The sequence below is a fragment of the Trichomycterus rosablanca genome, chromosome 4 (genome assembly GCF_030014385.1).
Source record: "Trichomycterus rosablanca isolate fTriRos1 chromosome 4, fTriRos1.hap1, whole genome shotgun sequence".
Lineage (NCBI taxonomy): Eukaryota > Metazoa > Chordata > Actinopteri > Siluriformes > Trichomycteridae > Trichomycterus > Trichomycterus rosablanca.
This window is the reverse complement of record NC_085991.1, coordinates 25,708,777-25,731,268: the sequence shown is the minus strand read 5'-3', so window position 1 is coordinate 25,731,268 and position 22,492 is coordinate 25,708,777.

Sequence of the window (22,492 nt, the reverse complement as noted above, 5' to 3'; positions counted from 1 at the left end):
CATCTAAATTACAATGATATAAAATTAAACCAAAAATTGTTCACTAAATATTGAATGTCCTTGGCTGTACCTGTCCAGTTATATTCTCCTAAGAATAACCAGTTTTTAATCTTAATGAATTCTTCCAAAAACTGTTTTGCTATGCAACGATTTGTGAATCGACTAAAAATATTACCCACACCCACCATTAGCAATCTGGCTATTAACAACCTTGGAGATTGGAGTGACTTAATCCAATCAATTACACTTTCTAGGGGGGGGTTGACTTATTTTTTTAATTGTTTGAGTAGTATTAAATAAGAGTTTAAGCCCAATACATGTTGACTGAAGTTTATTTATGCATTCTGTTTGAAGTGCTTTGTGCAAAATTGCACCTTTAGGTTGAGCTGAAGTGGGCCATAAATAATAGTAGTAATCACAACCATCAAAACACAGTTTCACATTATCCTTCAAACCAGAAAGGATTATTGATGGAGTTTAAAAGAAGCAATGATTACATGCAGACTTTTTTAGGACATACCTCACTCCAGATGGTGCACTTCATTATACAGAATTCACTCTCATCTATAAAAGTATGTCCTTATGTGTCTAATCTATGAAGTTACACAGACACAGACAAACTACACCGATCAGCCATAACATTAAAACCACCTCTTTGTTTCTACACTTACTGTCCATTTTATCAGCTCCACTTCCCATATAGAAGCACTTTATAGTTCTACAATTACTGACTGTAGTCCACCTGTTTCTCTGCATGCTTTGTTAGCCCCCTTTCATGCTGTTCTTCAATGGCCAGGACCCCCACAGGACAACCACAGAGCAGGTATTATTTGGGTGGTGGGTCATTCTCAGCACTGCAGTGACACCGACATGGTGGTGGTGTGGTAGTGTGTGTTGTACTGGTATGAGTGGATAAGACATAGCAGCGCTCACTGTCACTGCTGGACTGAGAATAGTCCACCAACCAAAAATGTCCAGCCAACAGCGCCCCATGGGCAGCGTCACTGATGAGGGTCTAGAAGATGACCAACTCAAATAGCAGTAATAGATGAGCGATCGTTTCTGACTTTACATCTACAAGGTGAACCAACTAGGTAGGAGTGTCTAATAGAGTGGACAGTGAGTGGACACGGTATTTAAAAACTCCAGCAGCACTGCTGTGTCTGATCCACTCATACCAGCACAACACACACTAACACACCACCACCATGTCATTGTCACTGCAGTGCTGAGAATGATCCAACACCCAAATAATACCTGCTCTGTGGTGGTCCTGACCATTGAAGAACAGGGTGAAAGCAGGCTAAAAAAGTATGTAGAGAAATAGATGGACTACACACTAATTGTAGAACTACAAAGTGCTTCTATGTGGTAAGTGGAGCTGATAAAATGAACAGTGAGTGTAGAAACAAGGAGGTGGTTTTAATGTTATGGCTGATCGGTGTATAGCACTAAACCATGGACATCAACAAAACACAGAAGGTTAAATTGGTTGCTTTATGTAGTAAATCATGAGGAAACAATAAGCATACTTTTAATAAATTAATTTATGTATTCTGTTGTACAGTACCAACATTAATAGCTGTTCCATTGCTGTTCCCACTAAATGTTTTTGAACAAATGCCATATTAATCCCATATGATCGCATTTCATATTACTTTTTTGTACTACATATGCACTCTTTATGGGTCAGGTTTTTTTTTTAGCTTCAGTTCTGGAGGCCCACTGCCCTGCAGAGGTTAAAGCTTTCCCTATGCCCAACAAATCAGATTTGGAATGGTAGCTAAGCCCCCACGAGCTGGATAAAGTGTATTTTGAAACAGAAAAAGCTTAAAATTCTGCATGGCAATGGGCCGTCATGACAGATGTCGAGAATCCCCTGATATTTTTCATGTCCAAGATAATGCAATTTTAATATCCAGCCTAAAAATATATTACTTCATAAGTGTGTCCAAACATAACAAATAAAATGTCTTCCCAGATGTTATCAACCATCCCAAATTGATTCTTACAAGTGTCATGGGGTGGTGACTGCTTTTTAAACAGGGGTGCCTGGTGTAACCTCACACATAAGACATTAAAATGAGTGCAGTTGAGGATGACTTAATCAAGAAACAAAGGAAAAAACAACTAAAGAAACAAAACTCTACAAATAAATACTAAAAAACCAAACAATAATCCACAAACCGAAGTGGGACTCAGGAATAAAGGACAGGCATGCTTAATAAGAAGGCAAAACACTGGACTCTATGCAATGTGATCACCAGGAGAAATAGGAAACATAAGGACATACTCCATACCAAATAAAAGAGCACTTGTGTCTCTCTCCGACAGCTACTCAGTCCACTGGCGAATTACCTCCCAAGCACTTACCAGCTTTTCAATGGGCGCAAGGCACACAGTAACACCCTGGACGGGGCGCCAGTCCATCGCAGGGCAGACACACACTTACACACACCCATTCTCCTACAGGGCAATTCAGTGTCTCCAGTTAACCTGACTGCATGTTTTTAGACTGTGGGAGGAAACTGGAGCTCTTGAAGGAAACAGACACAGAGAGAACATGCAAATTCCACACAGAAAGGACCCGGACTGCCCCGCCTGGGGATCGAACCCAGGACCTTCTTGCTGTGAGGCAACAGTGCTACCCACTTAGCCACCGTGCCGCCCAGTAAATGTAACAAATGTAACTAAATGTAACAAAGCAGAGTAAATATAAAATAAACTCATCTCTGGTAACCATACTGGAGTCTGTTCTGCAAATTACATTTTTACTCATATCAAGAGGATAATAAGAGTCCAAACTGCTTATCTGCTGCATTCTTTAGCATTTTCCCAATGGGTGAAACATACTGTATGGCACTTTATATGGAGAAAACATGCAGACACAAGTTCTACCAATGTTTGTCTGTCCTGTCACACAAGGATCTCACTTTTGTTTAATTACCAAGTGTAGACCAGCCTTGTGCTGGTGTTAGCTGTCATATTCTCTGATAAATGGGGCTGATTTCCTCATTTAGCCCTTGCCATCTACTAACTTTATTTTTGTTTTATAAACTATATGATTCCTATGGTTAGACCATATCAAGATTTTTTTTTCTCACACATTAAGGCTGGAAATCTGTACTTTATAGATGAAATTGAGATATTGCACTTATATATTTGACTTGCAAGCCAGGCAAGATGTTGTCATTGCTTAACTGGGGGTGGGGTCGGGGTCAGTGCTCTACTCTATAGAGCATGGTTTTAGAATAGGACTTTTCACATACATTTGGCCATAAAGTGTACGTCCCTTACTTTTAATGTGAAGTTTTGGATGTACACTTTAAATTTCAGCTGTAGGTATTTAGCTGTTTGTCATATCATGCTTTTTAGGTATTTGTTACGCCACCAAACTGGCGGCGTATTGTGTTTTGTATTGTGTCATTTCTGCGACAGGTTTGTATCTAATAGATCACTGTCCTATTCGGAGGCTTGAATTGGAAACAACAAATGAGACATGTCAGTCTGGATCCAGCTGCTTAACTCTGCAACCAACCAGAGCATCAGATCCGTGTTGGGAGGCAGAAGCCAACCATTGATAAATCGCAGACCAACACTGATTCGGGGCCTTTCTTATAGCCCGCTAGACTCTGTGCTGTTGCCGAACTGTGTTCATGTGTTGAGTGTGTTAGGTGGTTAGAGTTTGCTCAGGTTCTTCTTGTTGTTTGATTATTGTTTACCAGTACTCTACTGTATATTTTCTGGCAACAGTGACAGTGTATATTGACTGTATTGTCTCTACACTGTTCTGAAATGCTGGAAAGGACAAACACTGACATGACCAGATAGCATATGCAGAAACATCAATAGATAAAAATCATTCAACTAAGCACTTAAGCTCTGTCCTCTTCTCACCTCCACCCTCTATTCTGACGGCTTCTCAGCCTTTTTGCTTTTTCTCGGGTTCAAATGTAATTTTAGTTTTACACATATACAGATATTTGTTCAATTTTTGATTTCTCACAGAAGTCATGTCATGCACGTAGCAGTATATATCATTCTTATGCGCTCATGCTGAAACTGTAGGTTTCAGGCAATCTGCGCACCACATTTTCCCATGTCCTGCCGCTACAGCCTGATGTGAAGAACGCAAAACATATTCTAACTGTTTTATTTTACTGAGTGTGAGGTATGTCTGATAAGACATATTTGTGCTGCAATGATTCATGTGATGCACAGCTAGAATCTGTGCGTGCATAGTAGAACTATTTTGCCTCTGTTTAGTACATCTGCACATATGGATTAATGGTTGTTAAAAATGCAACACAGGGCGCCCAGGTGGCGCAGCAGGATATTCTGCTAGCACACCAGCACCAAGTTTCTGAACTCCTCGGTTTGAAACTCGGTGTTGCCTCCGGTTGGCTGGGCACCATCTGGCGGGCATTATTGGCAGTGCCTGCAGCAGATACTGATTGGCCACTGTATCTACAGGACAAACCAAACTAGTCTCCAATGAATGAACCTTTTGCCTCCTTAAATGCCCTGAGCATTTTCCCTAAACAAGATGCAGCTGTGGATCATTAACCCGGAGACCAATCACAAAAGGGGCGTTGGCTTGAGACTAAGAGGAAACACACACTCCTGTAACATGTGCTCCCGAAGAGAGGGGCGTGACACATAGGAGCACTCCAGGAGCACAGAGAGGCTGGAATAGTGACATGCACCATCATGCCAGCCATAAGCTGTACAACTTTTTTAAACATGTTTTTTTAATATATATATTTTGTTTATGCATTTTTTCTCCCCTTTCTAGCACGTCCAATATTCCGATTGCGTCATGCTTCCTCTCCACCAATGCCGATCCCTGCTATGATTGAGGAGAACGAAGCTAACCCACGCCCCCTCCGACACGTGGGCAGCATGCCGTATGCATCTTATCACCTACACTTTGACAAGTGCAGTGCAGCTTAGCGTTGTGTACGGAGAGACACACCCTAAGAGCACCCTTTTTCATCTCTGTGCAGGCGCCATCAATCAGCCAGCAGTCATAATTGCACCAGTCATGAGCGAGAGACCCCCCATATCTGAACAACAGGCCAATCGTTGGCAGGCAGAGCTGAGATTCGATATGATGTATTCGAGATCCCAGCTCTGGTTCCAGTGTGTACTTACTGCTGCGCCACCTGAGCGGCCCCTTTAAACATGTTTTAACCTAAATATGTTTAATCTGTCTGATATACCTGTACATCTTGTAATATCTAACTGATCTTATAACTGATAACACATTTTGCCTACATAATTAAAAGCTCAGGATAAACATAGAATGTTCTGATATGTAATTAAACATGTCTGTGGTTTATGCTGATAACAGAAAACATTAAATTATTTTAGCACATCTTTATACACTGCCTGGCCAAAAAAAGGTCACACACTCTAATATTTGGTTGGACCGCCTTTAGCTTTGATTATGGCACGCATTCGCTGTGGCATCGTTTCCACAAGCTTCTGTGATGTCACAACATTTATTTCTGTCCAGAGTTGCATACATTTTCCCCCAAGATCTTGTATTGATGATGGGAGATTTGGACCACTGTGCAAAGTCTTCTCCAGCACATTCCAAAGATTCTCTATGGGGTTCAGGTCTGGACTCTGTGGTGGCCAATCCATGTGTGAAAATGATGTCTCATGCTCCCTGAACCACTCTTTTACAATTTGAGCCCGATGAATCCTGGCATTGTCATCTTGGAATATGCCCGTGCCATCAGGGAAGAAAAAATCCATTGATGGAATAACCTGGTGGTTCAGTACATTCAGTTATTCAGCTGACCTAATTCTTTGGGTACATAACGTTGCTCAACCTAGACGTGACCGACTGCAGCAACCCCAGATCATAGCACTGCCCCCACAGGCTTGTACGGTAGGCACTAGGCATGATGGGTGCATCACTTCAGTCGCCTCGCTTCTTACCCTGATGTGTCCATCACTCTAGAACAGGGTAAATCTGGACTCATCAGACCACATGACCTTCTTCCATTGCTCCAGAGTCCAATCTTTATGCTCCCTAGCAAATTGAAGCAGTTTTTGCCAGTTAGCCTCACTGACAAGTGGTTTTCTTAAGGCTACAGAGTTGTTTAGTCCCAATCCCTTGAGTTCCCTTCACATTGTGCGTGTGGGAAATGCTCTTACTTTCACTATTAAACATATCCCTGAGTTCTACTGTAGTTTTTCTACCATTTGATTTCACCAAACGTTTAAGTGATCGCTGATCACGATATTTTTTTTCCAGCAATCTCCGTAGATGTTTTCTCTGCTTGATGCATGCCAATAATTTGACAATTCTGAAACAGATCAACATCTTTTCCACGACCACAGGATGTGTCTTTCGACATGGTTGTTTTACAAATGAGAAGCTGCTCACTGCATCAGTTAGGGTTAAATAACTTGTTGCCAGCTGAAACATAATCACCCATGCAGTAATTATCCAGTGGGAGGGTTTTACCTATTTGCTTAGTTAAATCCAGGTGGTGGCCTTTTTTTTGGCTAGGCAGTGTATAATGCACATTATGAGATGCTGAAATAGTGTTTCTATTGTCCAAATCCAGTAAGTCTAAGAATTGTCCATGCTATGTAATTTTATATGGTTCTTTATAGATGTAAAAACTGGACAATAAAGAAGAAGAACATAAAAAATACTATTGTCTACAATATTTGGTGGCTAAGAAGGTTTTTAAGCAACCATTAGATGGCAAAATGCATCTTTGACCGAATCAGTTGTTAATTATTATGTAAAGCTCAGACTAGCAAACTAAAGCGCTCATTATGAGACAGACTCATTATGGGACAAACAACCCACTGATTAAGAGTAAAAGTATAAGCAGACAGACAGCTACAAAACGGATTAATACAATCATGGTAATTATGAACAAGCCATTAAGAAGCCTCAAAGACTCAAACAGAAGACATAATATTCTGGAAAAATACATTTCCTCCTAGTCAGAAATCGAAATCCACTTGACAGACACTAAAAATAAGAACAACAATGCAATGGAATGGATCTTTCATTCAAATAATCATTTACTGACTATGCAGTATTGCACCATGTGTACATTTTTAAATCAATAATCTGTCATCCCTATCTACAGGGTAGGCCATTTATATGGATACACCTAAATAAAATGGGAATGGTTGGTGATATTAACTTCCTGTTTGTGGCACATTAGTATATGGGAGGGGGGAAACTTTTCAAGATGGGTGGTGACCATGGCGGCCATTTTGAAGTCGGCCATTTTGGATCCAACTTTAGTTTTTTCAATGGGAAGAGGGTCATGTGACACATCAAACTTATTGAGAATTTCACAAGAAAAACAATGGTGTGCTTGGTTTTAACGTAACTTTATTCTTTCATGAGTTATTTACAAGTTTCTGACCACTTATAAAATGTGTTCAAAGTGCTGCCCATTGTGTTGGATTGTCAATGCAACCCTCTTCTCCCACTCTTCACACATTGATAGCAACACCGCAGAAGAAATGCTAGCACAGGCTTCCAGTATCCGTAGTTTCAGGTGCTGCACATCTCGTATCTTCACAGCATAGACAATTGCCTTCAGATGACCCCAAAGATAAAAGTCTAAGGGGGTCAGATCGGGAGACCTTGGGGGCCATTCAACTGGCCCACGACGACCAATCCACTTTCCAGGAAACTGTTCATCTAGGAATGCTCGGACCTGACACCCATAATGTGGTGGTGCACCATTTTGCTGGAAAAACTCAGGGAACGTGCCAGCTTCAGTGCATAAAGAGGGAAACACATCATCATGTAGCAATTTCAAATATCCAGTGGCCTTGAGGTTTCCATTGATAAAGAATGGCCCCACTATCTTTGTACCCCATATACCACACCATACCATAAATTTTTGTGTTCCAACAGTCTTGGAGGGATCTATCCAATGTGGGTTAGTGTCAGACCAATAGCGGTGGTTTTGTTTGTTAACTTCACCATTCACATAAAAGTTTGCCTCATCACTGAACAAAATGTTCTGTGTAAACTGAGGGTCCTGTTCCAATTTTTATTTTGCCCATTCTGCAAATTCAGTGCGCCGATCTGGGTCATCCTCGTTGAGATGCTGCAGCAGCTGGAGTTTGTAAGGGTGCCATTTGTGATTAGCTAATATCCGCCGAAGGGATGTTCGACTGATGCCACTCTCCAGTGACATGCGGCGAGTGCTACGCTGTGGGCTCTTGCTGAATGAAGCTAGGACAGCCACTGATGTTTCTTCATTAGTGACAGTTTTCATGCGTCCACATTTTGGCAAATCCAACACTGAACCAGTTTCACGAAACTTGGCAAGCAGTTTGCTAACTGTAGCATGGGAGATGGGTGGTCTCGTAGGGTGTCTTGCATTGAAATCTGCTGCAATGACCCGGGTACTGCGTTCACCAGACATCAACACAATTTCTATCCGCTCCTCACGTGTTAACCTCTGCGACATGTCAATGGCTGTAAACAAAGAGAAGCTTGTAAATAACTCATGAAAGAATAAAGTTACGTTAAAACCAAGCACACCATTGTTTTTCTTGTGAAATTCTCAATAAGTTTGATGTGTCACATGACCCTCTTCCCATTGAAAAAACTAAAGTTGGATCCAAAATGGCCGACTTCAAAATGGCCGCCATGGTCACCACCCATCTTGAAAAGTTTCCCCCCTCCCATATACTAATGTGCCACAAACAGGAAGTTAATATCACCAACTAGGGCTGGGCGATATATCGAGATTTTATAAAATATCGATATATTTTCATACGCGATATAAGATAAGACAATATCGCGTATATCGATATAGATGTTGCGTTCCAGTTAGATCAGACAGTTCGTCTTTCTCTTCTCCCAGTTTGTCTCTGCACATGTTCACCTGCCCCGCCCCTCTCCCTCACTGCCCCGCCCCTCTCCCTCACTGAACACAACTCGCCCCGCCCCCACCGCTTCACCAGTAATTCCTGCAGGCAGCGATAGCATGGAGACGGATAAAGACATGACAGAAGCTATCGAAGAGGAGCTGCTTACTAAAATGAAAAATAATGACTAATTTTGGAATTATTTGGAGACGGTTCGAATTCAAAGTGTCAGATGAGCAGCAGAATAATGTATTCTGTAGAGAACGCCGAAAACAAGTCCAGACAAAAGGTTCCAGCTCCGTGTACCTTCATTCGTTTTTCACTTCAAATCCCAAAGTTAAAAAACAAGAAAACGAGTCGTTATTTGTTTTAAAAACCAACACAAGCGCATGCACGCGCTGACATGCACGTATTTACTTCACATTAAGTGTTGAGAAAGTAATAATAACGTAACGGTGCGTCTCCTGTTGTTCTGACTCTTGTGTTTGTATATGTGATGTGCATATACTTGCTCTATCTGTAAATACAAACATTATGGGGATTTCTGTACTGGATGTTGTACGTGGTTGTGTTAGTTTATACTGGACGATCGCCCGACGTCCGAAACGTCATTTATTTATTTATCTTCTATTATAGTATTTCTTGTTGTCGGCCAATAAACAACCAAACATTATTAAATTGCATGAACTAACTCTGCAGTAAACAAGGAGCAAACAGCAATTAAACAACAAATAAAGCTGTTAAATAATAATAAAGTGCATGAAGAAGAACGCTGATGAAAATGCATTAAATGTTGTAATAGTTACACAGTAACATGAACGATTAGTTCTGCCTGTATTACAGAACTGAGTTCTATACAGTAAAAGAAAATATTAATGTAAATGTTTTACTTTTAATGTCACACAAGCTCAGCCGGAAACCGTGTCATTCCGACATCTTCCCTACACACTCGCTCCCTGCGCCCTATCGTACACTTAACATTCTTAAAGGGCCAGACAATATATTTGTAATTCACATTACACAACAGGAGATGCCTTAGAAAACAACTTTTTTTTTTTCTTAGAATAGCTCTTTTTTTTTTTTTAAGGAAAAATAATTCTTGTGTGAAGCTTCCCCAGCATGAATATTAGTGAATTAGCATGAATATGAAAGTGCCTGTAAAAAAACTGGAACATGTAGCTTTGTCTCAGAAGTGTCTTTTTGTTATTACCTTAAGGGATAAAAAAATATCGAGATATATATCGTATATCGCCATTCAGAAAAAAATATCGAGATATAATTTTTGATCCATATCGCCCAGCCCTATCACCAACCATTCCCATTTTATTTAGGTGTATCCATATAAATGGCCCACCCTGTATATTTAAAGCTTAGTTATAATTTAAAAAATAGTAATAAAATACACTTGCATCTGGGGACCTACAACCCCAAATCAGAAAAATTTGGGACAGCATGGAAAATACAAATAATAAAAAAACACAGAGTTTCTTACATTTACTTTGACTTTTATTTGATTGCAGACAGGATGAACCTGAGATAGTTCATGTTTTATCTGGTAAACTTTAGTTCATTTATTAATAAACATCCGTTCCTGCATTTCAGGTCTGCAACACATTCCAAAAAAAACTGTGTGCTTGTAACTCTGTATTGTAGTGCGTGTCAAAGTAATCCCTTGCCTATGTGGTTATATCAGCTATTGTTGAGTGGCGGTTCTTGATGCAGTGCCGTCTGAGGGACTGAAGATCACAGACGTTCTGCTTAAGCTTGCACCCTTTGCCTTTACGCTCTGAAATTCTCCTGATTCCTTGAATCGTTTAATGATATTATGCACTGTAGAGGGAGAAATATGCAAATCCCTTTCAAGCTTTCTTTGAGGTACATTGCTTTTAAACATTTCAATAATTTTCTCACGCATTTGTTGACAAACTGGAGATCCTCTGGCCATCTTTGCTCATCAAAGACTCAGCCTTTCCTGGATGCTGCTTTTGTACCAAACCATGATTACAATCACCTGTTGACACCTGTTTGGAATCACATAATTATTTAGTTTTTTCACTTCATTACTAGCCCTAAATTGCCCCTGTCCCAACTTTTTTTGGAATGTGTTGCAGGCCTGAAATGCAGGAATGAATGCAGGTATATTAAGTGAAATAAAGTTGAGCAGACAAAACATGAATTATTAAGTAAATGTAAGGAACACTGCATTTTTATTTTATTTGCATTTTCCATACTTCCCCAACTTTTTCTGATTTGGGGTTGTAAGTTTAATTCTTGCCTCTGGTTATTGTGAGACATTTGGAATATATCCTTCATTTTTCTCCCAGCTGTTAAGGACATGTCAGTAAGATGATTGGCTATGAAAAAAAAATTCCTAAGTCTAAGAGATTGAGTGAATAGGTGAGTGTGTTCAGAGTGTGCTACTGGTAGTTCTGGAAAAAGTACTTACTGAAAATGAATATTAGTCATAGAAAGCAAAATCTATAATTAGTTATAATGGATTATCTAAAAACTTTTAGAAACATTTGTTGGGGTTACGTATTTTTCAGTCTTAAGAACTGTAATGATTTTTGCAACTGTTCTTTTTCTGTAACTAAATAATTAAAATGTTTTGGTCCAAAAACATTTTCACTAATTTCATAAGTTATTGTAGCAACTTACATGTTATACTATAAGACTATTTTTCAGGATGTTAAGATGTACTCCAAGAATTAGAAATATAACAGGTCTGCTATCAGTTAAAAGCTGCTAAAACATGGGGGACTTTCCAGAGCCTAGCAAGCTTCAACAATGTAGCTAATCTAGAGGCTGCTGGTCAAGAAAGGAAATGCTAAACTTGTATTATATGCACCTGTTTGAGTTTAATTTGTTGGAAACTAGCTAATATGTATAAGACCAACTTTTAGTAACATCCTTCCATTCAAAAGATCACAGAATATGACAAATTTTGCAGCAGCAAGGCCTCTCTTAAAGGGAATTCATCAAGCAAACTGAATAAAGCTGTTATAACAAATTTGAAGAATTAGTAGAGGTCAAGGACGAGAAAAGGAATTTTAAGTTTCTTTCTTTTATGGGAGACCAAAAGAAGTCCAGCAAAGACTTGGCTTAGCATCTGGCAGCTTAATCGAAATCCTAATTTGACCCTTCTGCAGTCCAAAGAAGCTTGATCAGGAATAGTTATTTTGAAAAGGCTGAGATATGTAGATCAGTAGAAAAGAGTATTATTAAGTGCTGAATCCTAGTCCAAATTTCTTGGTCTAATCAATATGTAAGAAGAGTTGGAAAGAGATGGAAGAATGAGTGCTTGTGGCCTTGAGTGAAACATAGTGAAGGGTCTGTCCTGATTTGGAGCTGCATTTCTGCCAGTGGTGTTGGCAATATTATCCAAATTGATGGAATCATGAATGAATCAGTTATATATACACTGATCAGACATAACATTATGACTACCTTCCTAATATTGTGTTGGTTCCCTTTTTGCTGCCAACACAGCCTTGACCCATCGAGGCATGGACTCCACTAGACCCCTGAAGGTGTGCTGTGGTATCTGGCACCAAGATGTTAGCAGGGCGCATTATCCTGCTGAAAGAGGCCACAGCCATCAGGGAATACTGTTTCTATGAAAGGGTGTACATGGTCTGCAACACTGCTTAGGTAGGTGGTACGTGTCAAAGTAACATCCACATGGATGGCAGGACCCAAGGTTTCCCAGCAGAACATTGCCCAAAGCATCACACTGCCTCCACCAGCTTGCCTTCTTCCCATAGTGCATCCTGGTGCCATGTGTTCCCCTGGTAAGCGACGCACACGCACCCGGTCATCCATGTGATGTAAAAGACAACATGATTCATCAGACCGGGCCACCTTCTTCCATTGCTCCGTGGTCCAGTTCCGATGCTCACATGCCCCTTGTTGGCACTTTCGGCGGTGGACAGGCATCAGCATGGGAACCCTGACTGGTCTGCGGCTATGCAGCCCCATATACAACAAACTGTGATGCACTGTGTATTCTGACACCTTTCTATTAGAACCATCATTAACTTCTTCAGCAGTTTGAGCTACAGTAGCTTGTCTGTTGGATCAGACCACACGGGCCAGCCTTCGCTCCCCTCGTGCATCAGTGAGCCTTGGCCGCCCATGACCCTGTCGCCGTTTTACCACTGTTCCTTCCTTGGACCACTTTTGATAGACACTGACCACTGCAGACCGGAGCTTTAGAAAGAGACAAATACATTTGGTTGGGTAATATTATGATCCAGAAGACGTCACACAGCTGTAAAGAAAAATTTTAAACACATTATATGGGTTGAAGTATTTTTATAATTTTAGAAAGAGTACATAGGAATTTTTTCTTGTTTCATATGTTTGCCATTATTTTTATGAGGAGATATACGTTATGTGAACTGCTGTTGGATCATAAAACTGTCACTGAAATGTTATACACACTTTGTCAAAAAAACTGATACCATATGTTCAGGCTGGTACTACCTGCACAACATGTACATCTACACATTTACAAAAGTTGACCTTCTAAGGTTCATTCATCTTTTATTTCATACTGTGGTAAATAATGCTGGAATTGAATATTTTGTTGCTATTTTCTTCCATTACTAAATATAAATGTTTATTGTTTAAACTGCATTAACAAGTAAACATAATGGTTGTTGCTACTGATGTTTCCATTACGAGTAAACTGAAGTGCCAATCATTTTATTTTTGAAGGACACAACTGATCCACACTTCAGTTTGGAACAATTGATCTACACTTCATTGGCAATTATCTTACAAATTGCTGGAGTGGGCAGACCCACTTTAGAACAACCCTCTGTAATGCTGATTACTTCAGAATAGACCACATCAGTTTCATATATTTCTGACATTGGTTACTCATCTAAAGATTATCTCATATGCTCAGTGATAATTATGGTTTTATTAATATTATTGCAACTCTCAGTTTGCAATTTTCAGTTTTCAGACTTAGGGGTAGGGTTAGGGGCTGGAGCCTATCCCAGCTTTTTAATGGGCGCAAGGCACACAGTAACACCCTGGACGGGGCGCTAGTCCATCGCAGTTCAGACACACATACACACACACATACACACACTCATTCACCTATAGGGCAATTCAGCGTCCAATTAAACTGACTGCATGTTTTTGGACTGTGAGAGGAAACCGGAGCTCCCGGAGGAAACCCACACAGACACAGGGAGAACATGCAAACTCTGCACCCCTTTTTAAACTGGTAGATTTAAATTATTTTGTTTGACATCTTGGATCTGAGATCCAACCTGATAATGTGCAAACATCTGCATGATCTTTAACAAAATGATTTGGAATTATATTTCATATGCATACAGTTGCAAAAATAGTTAATATGCATGTACTTTTATTTATGGTTGTATATACATAACAAATATTACTTGTTTTGCACCCAATATTTTAATGTAATTAAGTTAACCTTTCAACACAAAGTTGGATAAAAAACCTAGACCAATAATTGACTTGGCAAATATTTTTGAAATAGTTGCTTGTTCTGGTTTTGTATCTTTAGTACTATTTAAACTGTTATAGAAATATCTGTAGAGAATTTGTACTATAAGTCATATGTGCTTAATATAAGACATGTAAACAAGAGATCCTTGTATAAGTTACAGATCTGAGATTGTCTTCTGGCTGTATACACTGTCAGCACATCAAAAAGTTCCATGCATAAATCATGGAACCATAATTCCTGAGAGGTATATTAGACCAACTGTATAAAATAGTTGTATGCTATAAATTCTAAAGGGACCTTGGCTATTAATTCTGAAAACAAAAATTAATGCAGTTAATAATTCAGTCCTGTAATGCCATCATTAATGAGACACCTGAACATGACTCAGCAGCGAAAACACAGCAGTGAGAAAAATGCAGCTGAGAAACAGGGATTTGTAACATAATTTTCAGCAAATCAATGTTGTGTAGTATTTTATTTTAGTGTTTTGTCTCATCACAAAACATTCACAATATGAGAGACGCTCAACAAAATATGAATTATGAGAGAGCAGCAAGGAACAGAACATTTTTTCAACCAAGAAAAACATCAGTGTGTGCCTGATGTGCATCTGAAAAGCATCTGGATAACCCTAAATCTTATGAAATAATGTTTTATGGACAGATAAATAAACTCTGGAGGACAGAAAAACTCATTCATTATGTTTGTCAAAATGTTTCAGCATTTTCTGCAGGAACTTTATACCAGCAATTAATTTTCATTTTAATAAATTTTAATGCTGTTAAGGTGTTTTGCTGCTGGACAAAGGATCAAGTGAGGGACAAAGTCCACTGTACATCAGAACATTTCTTTCTATGAGCTTAAAATAAGGAGTAATTACGTAATGCAGCAGGGTAGTAATTCAAAATACAAATGCTAGTTTACATCAGAATAGCTGAAAATCAAATGATTTTTATTTGAAGTTTTGGCGTGACTGGATTAAAGTCACTATGAGATATGTTGTGTAGAGAATTAAAATAACGGTTTAAACCTGAGAATCTATTGGTGTGTAAGATTGAAGATGAGTGGACTAAAATCTTATGATAAAAATATGAAAAATAATAAATTTATTACTACAACCCCAAATCCGAAAAAGTTGGGACAGTATGGAAAATGCAAATAACATAAAAATGCAGTGTCCCTTACATTTACTTACTGTGCAAAACAGAAGACTCATGTTAACCTTGTCCAGAAGCGCCGTCGACTTCTCTGGGCTCTGAGACATCTAGGATGGACCATTACACAGTGGAAACGTGTATTGTGGTCAGATGAATCAGCATTCCAGGTCTTTTTTGGAAAAAATGGATGCCGTGTCCTCCAAACCAAAGACGAAAATGATCAACCAAACTGTTATCAGCAACAAGTCCAAAAGCCAGGGTCTGTCATGGTATGGGGCTGTGTCAGTGCCCTTGGCAAAGGTCATTTACACTTCTGTGATGGCAGCATTAATGCAGAAAAGTACATTGAGATCTTTAAACAACATATGCTGCCTTCAAGACGTCATCTTTTCCAGGGACGTCCATGCTTTTTTCAACAAGACGATGCAAAACCACATGCTGCACACATTACAAAGGCATGTCTGTGGAAGAAGAGGGTACGGGTACTGGACTGGCCTGCCTGCAGTCCTGACCTGCCACATATAGAGAATTTTGAAAGGGAAAATGTGACTACGACGACCCCGTGCTGTTGCACATCTTAAGACGTGTTTGCAGGAAGAATGAGACAAAATAAAAGCTGAAACACTAAATCACTTGGTCTCCTCGATGCCAAAATGGCTTTTAAGTGTGGCGAAAAGGAATGGCAACATTACAAAGTGGTAAATGCTTTACTGTTCCAACTTTTTTTGGAATGTGTTGCAGGTCTGAAATGAAGGAATGGATGTTTATTAATAAATGAAATGAAGTTGAGCAGGTAAAACATGAAATATCTCAGGTTCATCCTGTCTGCAATCAAATAAAAGTCAAATTAAATGTAAGAAATGTTTTTTTTTTAATTTGCTTTTTCCATGCCGTCCCAGCTTTTTCTGATTTGGGGTTGTAAATTAAAGTGGCAATATTTCTTTACACAGGAAGAATAATGGTAATGAATAAATTACAAATGTGTTGTGTCTGTGCTCAAGTTCCCTTGGAATTTTGTATAATTATCTAAATTTATTCAGCATTGCATATCACACACTGTGTAAAAGATCCCTAATGGCAAACGTGTGAATTGATGTAACCCCTAAATGTTTAAAAGCTGCAAGTGGGAATGACACAATGCTTTGGCATTACTTTTAGAGGCATTTAGATAATGTCTTAATTGTGAAATGGGTTGGACAGGTGTTTTATTACCTCCAGATGTTTTAATACCTCCTCTGTGATTTCTTTGGCAGTAGCTGGAGGTGTTTGCTGCACCTGAGTCAGGTCTCTATAGATGAGCATATGAAGAAGATTAGCTCTGAGCTTTGTAAGAGTAGCTGTTTTTTTCATTTATGACACCCTGCTATTTCATCTCAATTATTCGTTCTATCTTTGTCATTGTACAATCTCAACCACACATGCCAACTAATAATCAAGGCTAAGAGTTGAATGCTTAACCATTTAGTAATAGTATATTGTGGTAGTGTGAAGTACTGTACCTCTCAAGGCTTCACTGTATTACTTTTTGTAGCCTTTAAATCAGCATGCACTTTTACACCAAATACTTAATAACAGAAAATGTTTTAAACCAACCTGCATAGATGTTGGAAAATGTGAAGAAAAATATTTGCAGTTCTCAAATGAAAAACCTTGAATAGTTTTATTTTTAACAGTATTTTTCTTATTATTAAACAAGTTTTATTCATTGTAATTCCAGAGAAAGAAAACATACAAACTCTATTTCTGAAAAAGTTGTGACACTGTATAAAATGCAGTAAAAAGAAGAGTCCCAAAAAGACTCCAACACATTACTTTAAAAAATATCACTGCACAATTTGTATTGCACTTAAATCTAGTTTTTGCAAGTGTACCATTTCATCTGTACATACTGTACGTATTTGCAAATTTGCACATCAGTATTTGCACACTGCACTATTGTGCTATAATCTAATCTAATCTATTGCCAACACCTGCCTATATAAGGTCTCACAGTTGACATATCAGAGCAAACTCCAAGCCATGGAGTCAAAGGAATTATCTGCAGACCTCAGAAACAGGATTGTGTCAAGGCATAGATCTGGAGAAGGGTACAGAAAAATTGCTACAACTTTACAGGTCCCAAAGAGCACAGTGGCCACCATCATTCATAAATGGAAGTTTGGAACCACCAAAAATCCTCCTAGACCTGAAGACGGGCCTTGGCCAAGCAGGTGAGCAGGAACCCAAGGGCCACTCTGACAGAGCTCCAGCGTAGCTTTGTGGAGATGGGAAAACCTATCAGAAGATCAACCATCCAGCCCGCACTCCACAAATCACGCCTTTATGGTAGAGTGGCCAGACTAAAGCCACTCCGTAGTAAAAGGCACATGACAGCCTGCTTGGAGTTTGCCAATAGGCACCTAGAGGACTTTTAAACCATGAGAAAGATTCTCTGGTTTGATGAAATCAAAATTGAACTTTTTGGCCTGAATATCAAGTGTCACATCTGGAGGAAACCAGTCACTGCTCATCACCTGGATAATGCCATCCATACAGTGAAGCATGGCGGTGGCAGCATCATGATGTGGGGATGTTTTTCAGCAGCGGGACCAGGGCAACTAGTCCTGATAGAGGGAAAGATGAATGCAGCTAAGTACATCGAGATCCTTGAAGAAAACCTGCTCCAGAGCGCTCTGTACCTCAGACTGGGGCAAAGGTTTACCTTCTAACATGACAACAACCTGAAGCACACAGCCAAGTGAACAAAGGAGTGGCTTCTGAGAAAGTCTGTGAATGTCCTTGAGTGGCCCAGCCACAGCCCAGACCTGAATCTAATCGAACATCTGTGGAAGGAGCTGAAAATGGCTGTGTACCGACTCCCCATCCAAACTGACAGAGCTTGCAAGGATATGCCAAGAGGAATGGGCAAAAATGTCTAGAAACAAGTGTGCCAAGCTCGTAGCTTCTTTCCCAAGACGCCTTGAAGCTGTAATTGCTGCCAAAGGTGCATCAACCAAGTATTAGGCTAAGGGTGTGTACAGATATGTAACCCCTAAATAAAGGATTTTTGTCAGTAAAATAAAATTGCATATTTTCTAAACCCTGTTTTTACTTTGTAATTATTGTCGATTGTGTGTAGATGTTTGAGGCAAAAAAAGCACTCAATCCATTATAGTAACGTAATAAAACCTGGAGAAGTTTATAAAATATTTATAAAAATTCAAGTGACAGTGTTTCACAATGAGCAGGTGAATTGGTAACAGGAGAGGAAATCATAATTTAGTATAAAATTCATTTTGTATGTGCCACAACAACGTAAACACAAAATGAGTGTGGTTGGCTGCTGTCAGATCTGTCTCCTGTTAAAACATTTTGAGAATCAGTCGACAGAGACTGTTGAGCAGCTGAAGCCTCGTATCAAGCAAGAATGGACAAAAAAATTTACTTGCAAAACTGCAACAATTAGTCCACAATTCCCAAATTATTAATAAGTGTCATAAACACAGATGTAAACACGCCTCTGTCCCGGCTTTTTGGAGTGTGTTGCAGTTACTGATGTCAGTTACTCTAATCTGACCACATTTTTCAGTAACAAGTAATCTAACGCGTTACTATTTCCAATCCAGTAATCAGATTAAAGTTACTTATCCAAGTTACTGTGCATTACTACTTTTGTCATTTTCCTTAGTAAAAAGATATATTTTTGCTTTCTTTTTGCGTCTTGGGGAGTGACGTCTGGCCTATGCGACAATTAAGTCACGAGCTGCGTCCGGAATCTCATACTTACAGAGTCTGTACTAGATTGGAGGAAGTATGCACTTCTTGGCCGGTAAAAAAGTCCTACATCCGCCATCTTACCAACGTCAAGTGATGACGTGGGGACGTGATGACGTAATATCATCATAGTTACAGACTCATTACAAACCCCATTCGCCAAAATTTTGGATATTTATCGTCTTTTTGTTATTTATTTGTCTTTACAAAAATTTCTTTTATTTATCTTACTTACACTTGTGAACAGAGGACTCCGCCATCTTTCTTGTTTCTTATTCCACTTCAATCGCCTACGGAGCTCCAGTTGCATTATGGGATACTTTAGCAGACCGCATTATATAACTAATAAAGTAACTTGTAATCTAATTTAGTTACTTTTAAAATCAAGTAATCACTAAAGTAACTAAGTTACTTTTTAAAGAAGTAATCAGTAATCAGTAATCAGATTACTTTTTCAAGGTAACTATGCCATCACTGGTCCCAACTTTTCTTGAAATAGAGTTTGTACAGAAGCAGGATTAGGTGTGTACAAAATTATATATAATTAACATTATTGGGTGTGTATAGTAGTCCTTCAAATAATTTGTAATTGTAAGGTTAACCCAAATTCAAACAGCCCCTCAATATTTGCAATTTTGTCACAGTTCTCACACTAAACTTGCTTAGATATGCTTTTCATATAACTCCATATTATTGCTTATTGTTTTTTTAGGTGTTGGGTGTCCACAAACCTTTGTATACTTGGGCCATACTGTATAGTGTAAAATCAATTATGATATATGAATTACATACATCTAACTTTGTGGCAACTTTTTAGCATGGTTGTGAACTAGTGGAAGTAGGGTACTTAAGATATCGGACATTCTCAATAAAAGCATTAATACCTGTAGTTTTAGATGCAAAACAAGGTCATGGTCAGTTTTCCACATACTTTTGGACATTCAGTTTGTCTAAATGTGCTCTTGGTTTAAATAGTACAATACATTATGTACAGTTTATTACCAATACATTCTGCAATTGAATTTCCATAACAGTGTAAAAAAATAAACATTTAACTACGTAATTTGTGGATATATTTGCTTTTAAGGAGGATAATGATTTTTAATTATTTTAATCACCGTGTAGTAAAATGACTGTATTTAGTTGTGTAAAACAGCATTATTAGTAATCATTTAAAACTGAACATTACTGTCTGTATTTGATTTGGCCAGAGAAGGAAGAAAATCCAGCACCAAGACAGATATCAGTAATATGACTAAAAGTATTATGACAAATTTTTTTTCTGTCTATGATGCAATCGACAATTACATGTATCAGAGGCAGACACGCATCAATTATACTGTCTGGTTTGTGAGGTTTTTGAGGCTGCGTTGTATTTTTAGTGTTACTGTCACCTGCAGAAATCTACTGGCTCAAATTTTACATCAATCAATGAGCCTGAAAATGTGAAATTTTATACAAAGCTACATCTCCACCTTCACCATTCCTCAAAGAAATAGAAGCACACCAAGCTATTCCATGCAATTACCTGCTCTGTAAGCTTTGAGCAAACAGCTTCTCTTTCAACAATGCTTCCAGAGGCAGTTTGAGACACAGTAATGAGAGTTGGATGTCTTGTCTGGTCTAGGTACTAAGTGGTCCAGAAGCTTAGGATGACATATTTTTTATAAATGCTGGCCCTATGGTATCCTCAAAAGCAATTCAGCAACAATTATCCTTTCCCACTATTTACAGTGAGTGAAGTAGAAGAATTGTCATCACTGTTGCTTAGTTCCCGGCAAATCTGTGACAAGATAGTTTGGACCAGTGGTCCAAGGGTATAGTGCACGAAGGTAGAGTTTAGGAAAGGACCAATGTATCTAGGACTTAATATTTTTATATTAATAAGAAGTTTTAAATCACAGGTGAAAAGCCGGAGCATCTTATCAGGTTAGTGAAGTGGATGTTGCTTCAAGGCATTTCCACTTCTTAATAACAGCACTTCACCATGAGTTCACCATGTTTTCTTAACCAGGGCAGAAATTGACCCACTGGAAAGTTAGCATCTTGAATTATGTCATGTTGAAAGTCACTATACTCTTTAGTGTGATATTACTGCCAGTTTTTATCAATTAAGAATGGCCCAGGTGGCACAGCAGGATATTCCGCTAACACACCAGCACCGAGATCAAATCCACGGCTCAAATCTTGGCCTCGTATGCGGGCCGCCATCTAGCGGGCACAATTGGCAGTGCCTGCAGCAGACAAAAATTGGGTGGGTAAAAGACCAGACTAAGTGGGTGGGGTCTTCAAAAGCTGTTCAAGGACCCTGGTTAGCAGACCAAGGCACCTTTGCAGAAAGTGGATGAGCCTCCTGTGCGAATCCACCAAAGCACGGGCGTAAAAGAAGGGGTCTGCTAGGACTGCGCACGCGATGGAGGGCACGTGAGCCGCAATATACCCTTCTCAAACGCAATCAGGTATTCACAGCAGCGAAAGACAAATTGACTAGGCTAAATCAGCAGAAAAAGGGAGAAAATGCATAAATAAATAAAAAATTTATGGCTGTATGCTTAATTTTAAGGATTTTTTAGCAATGGGTATGAGGGAAGAAATTGTGTAACACACCAAGTATTTGAAATTGAGCAACACACCAATAAATGTGTAAGATGTGTAAGAAAAAAAAGATGATTATTGTGATAATAAATCACATAAATCACAAAATGATAATGTTTGCTTTAAGATACGAGCATGTTTCTAAGCTCTATTTACTGATGTTCGTATAAATACAAAAGCAAGGGTTTGTTTCCCAAAACGTTCGTAATGCTAAGTATTTCATGACCACGTACTTGAAAACATGCTTAAATTCTCGAGTGTTTCCTGAAACCCTCTGTCACTAACATGATAGTACTTCTTTAACTGCTGCTTATTTGCCTTACAGATGGACTGTTTCTATGCATGGCAACAGCCTCTTTATAAAAAATACATTTTATTTATCATGAATCCATTAATTTATACACTGATCAGCCATAACATTAAAACCACCTTCTTGTTTCTACACTTACTGTCCATTTTATCAGCTCCACTTACCATATAGAAGCACTTTTAAGTTCTACAATTACTGACTGTAGTCCATCTGTTTCTCTACATACCTGCTTTCACCCTGTTCTTTAATTGTCAGGACCCCCACAGGACCACCACAGAGCAGGTATTATTTAGGTGGTGGATGATTCTCAGC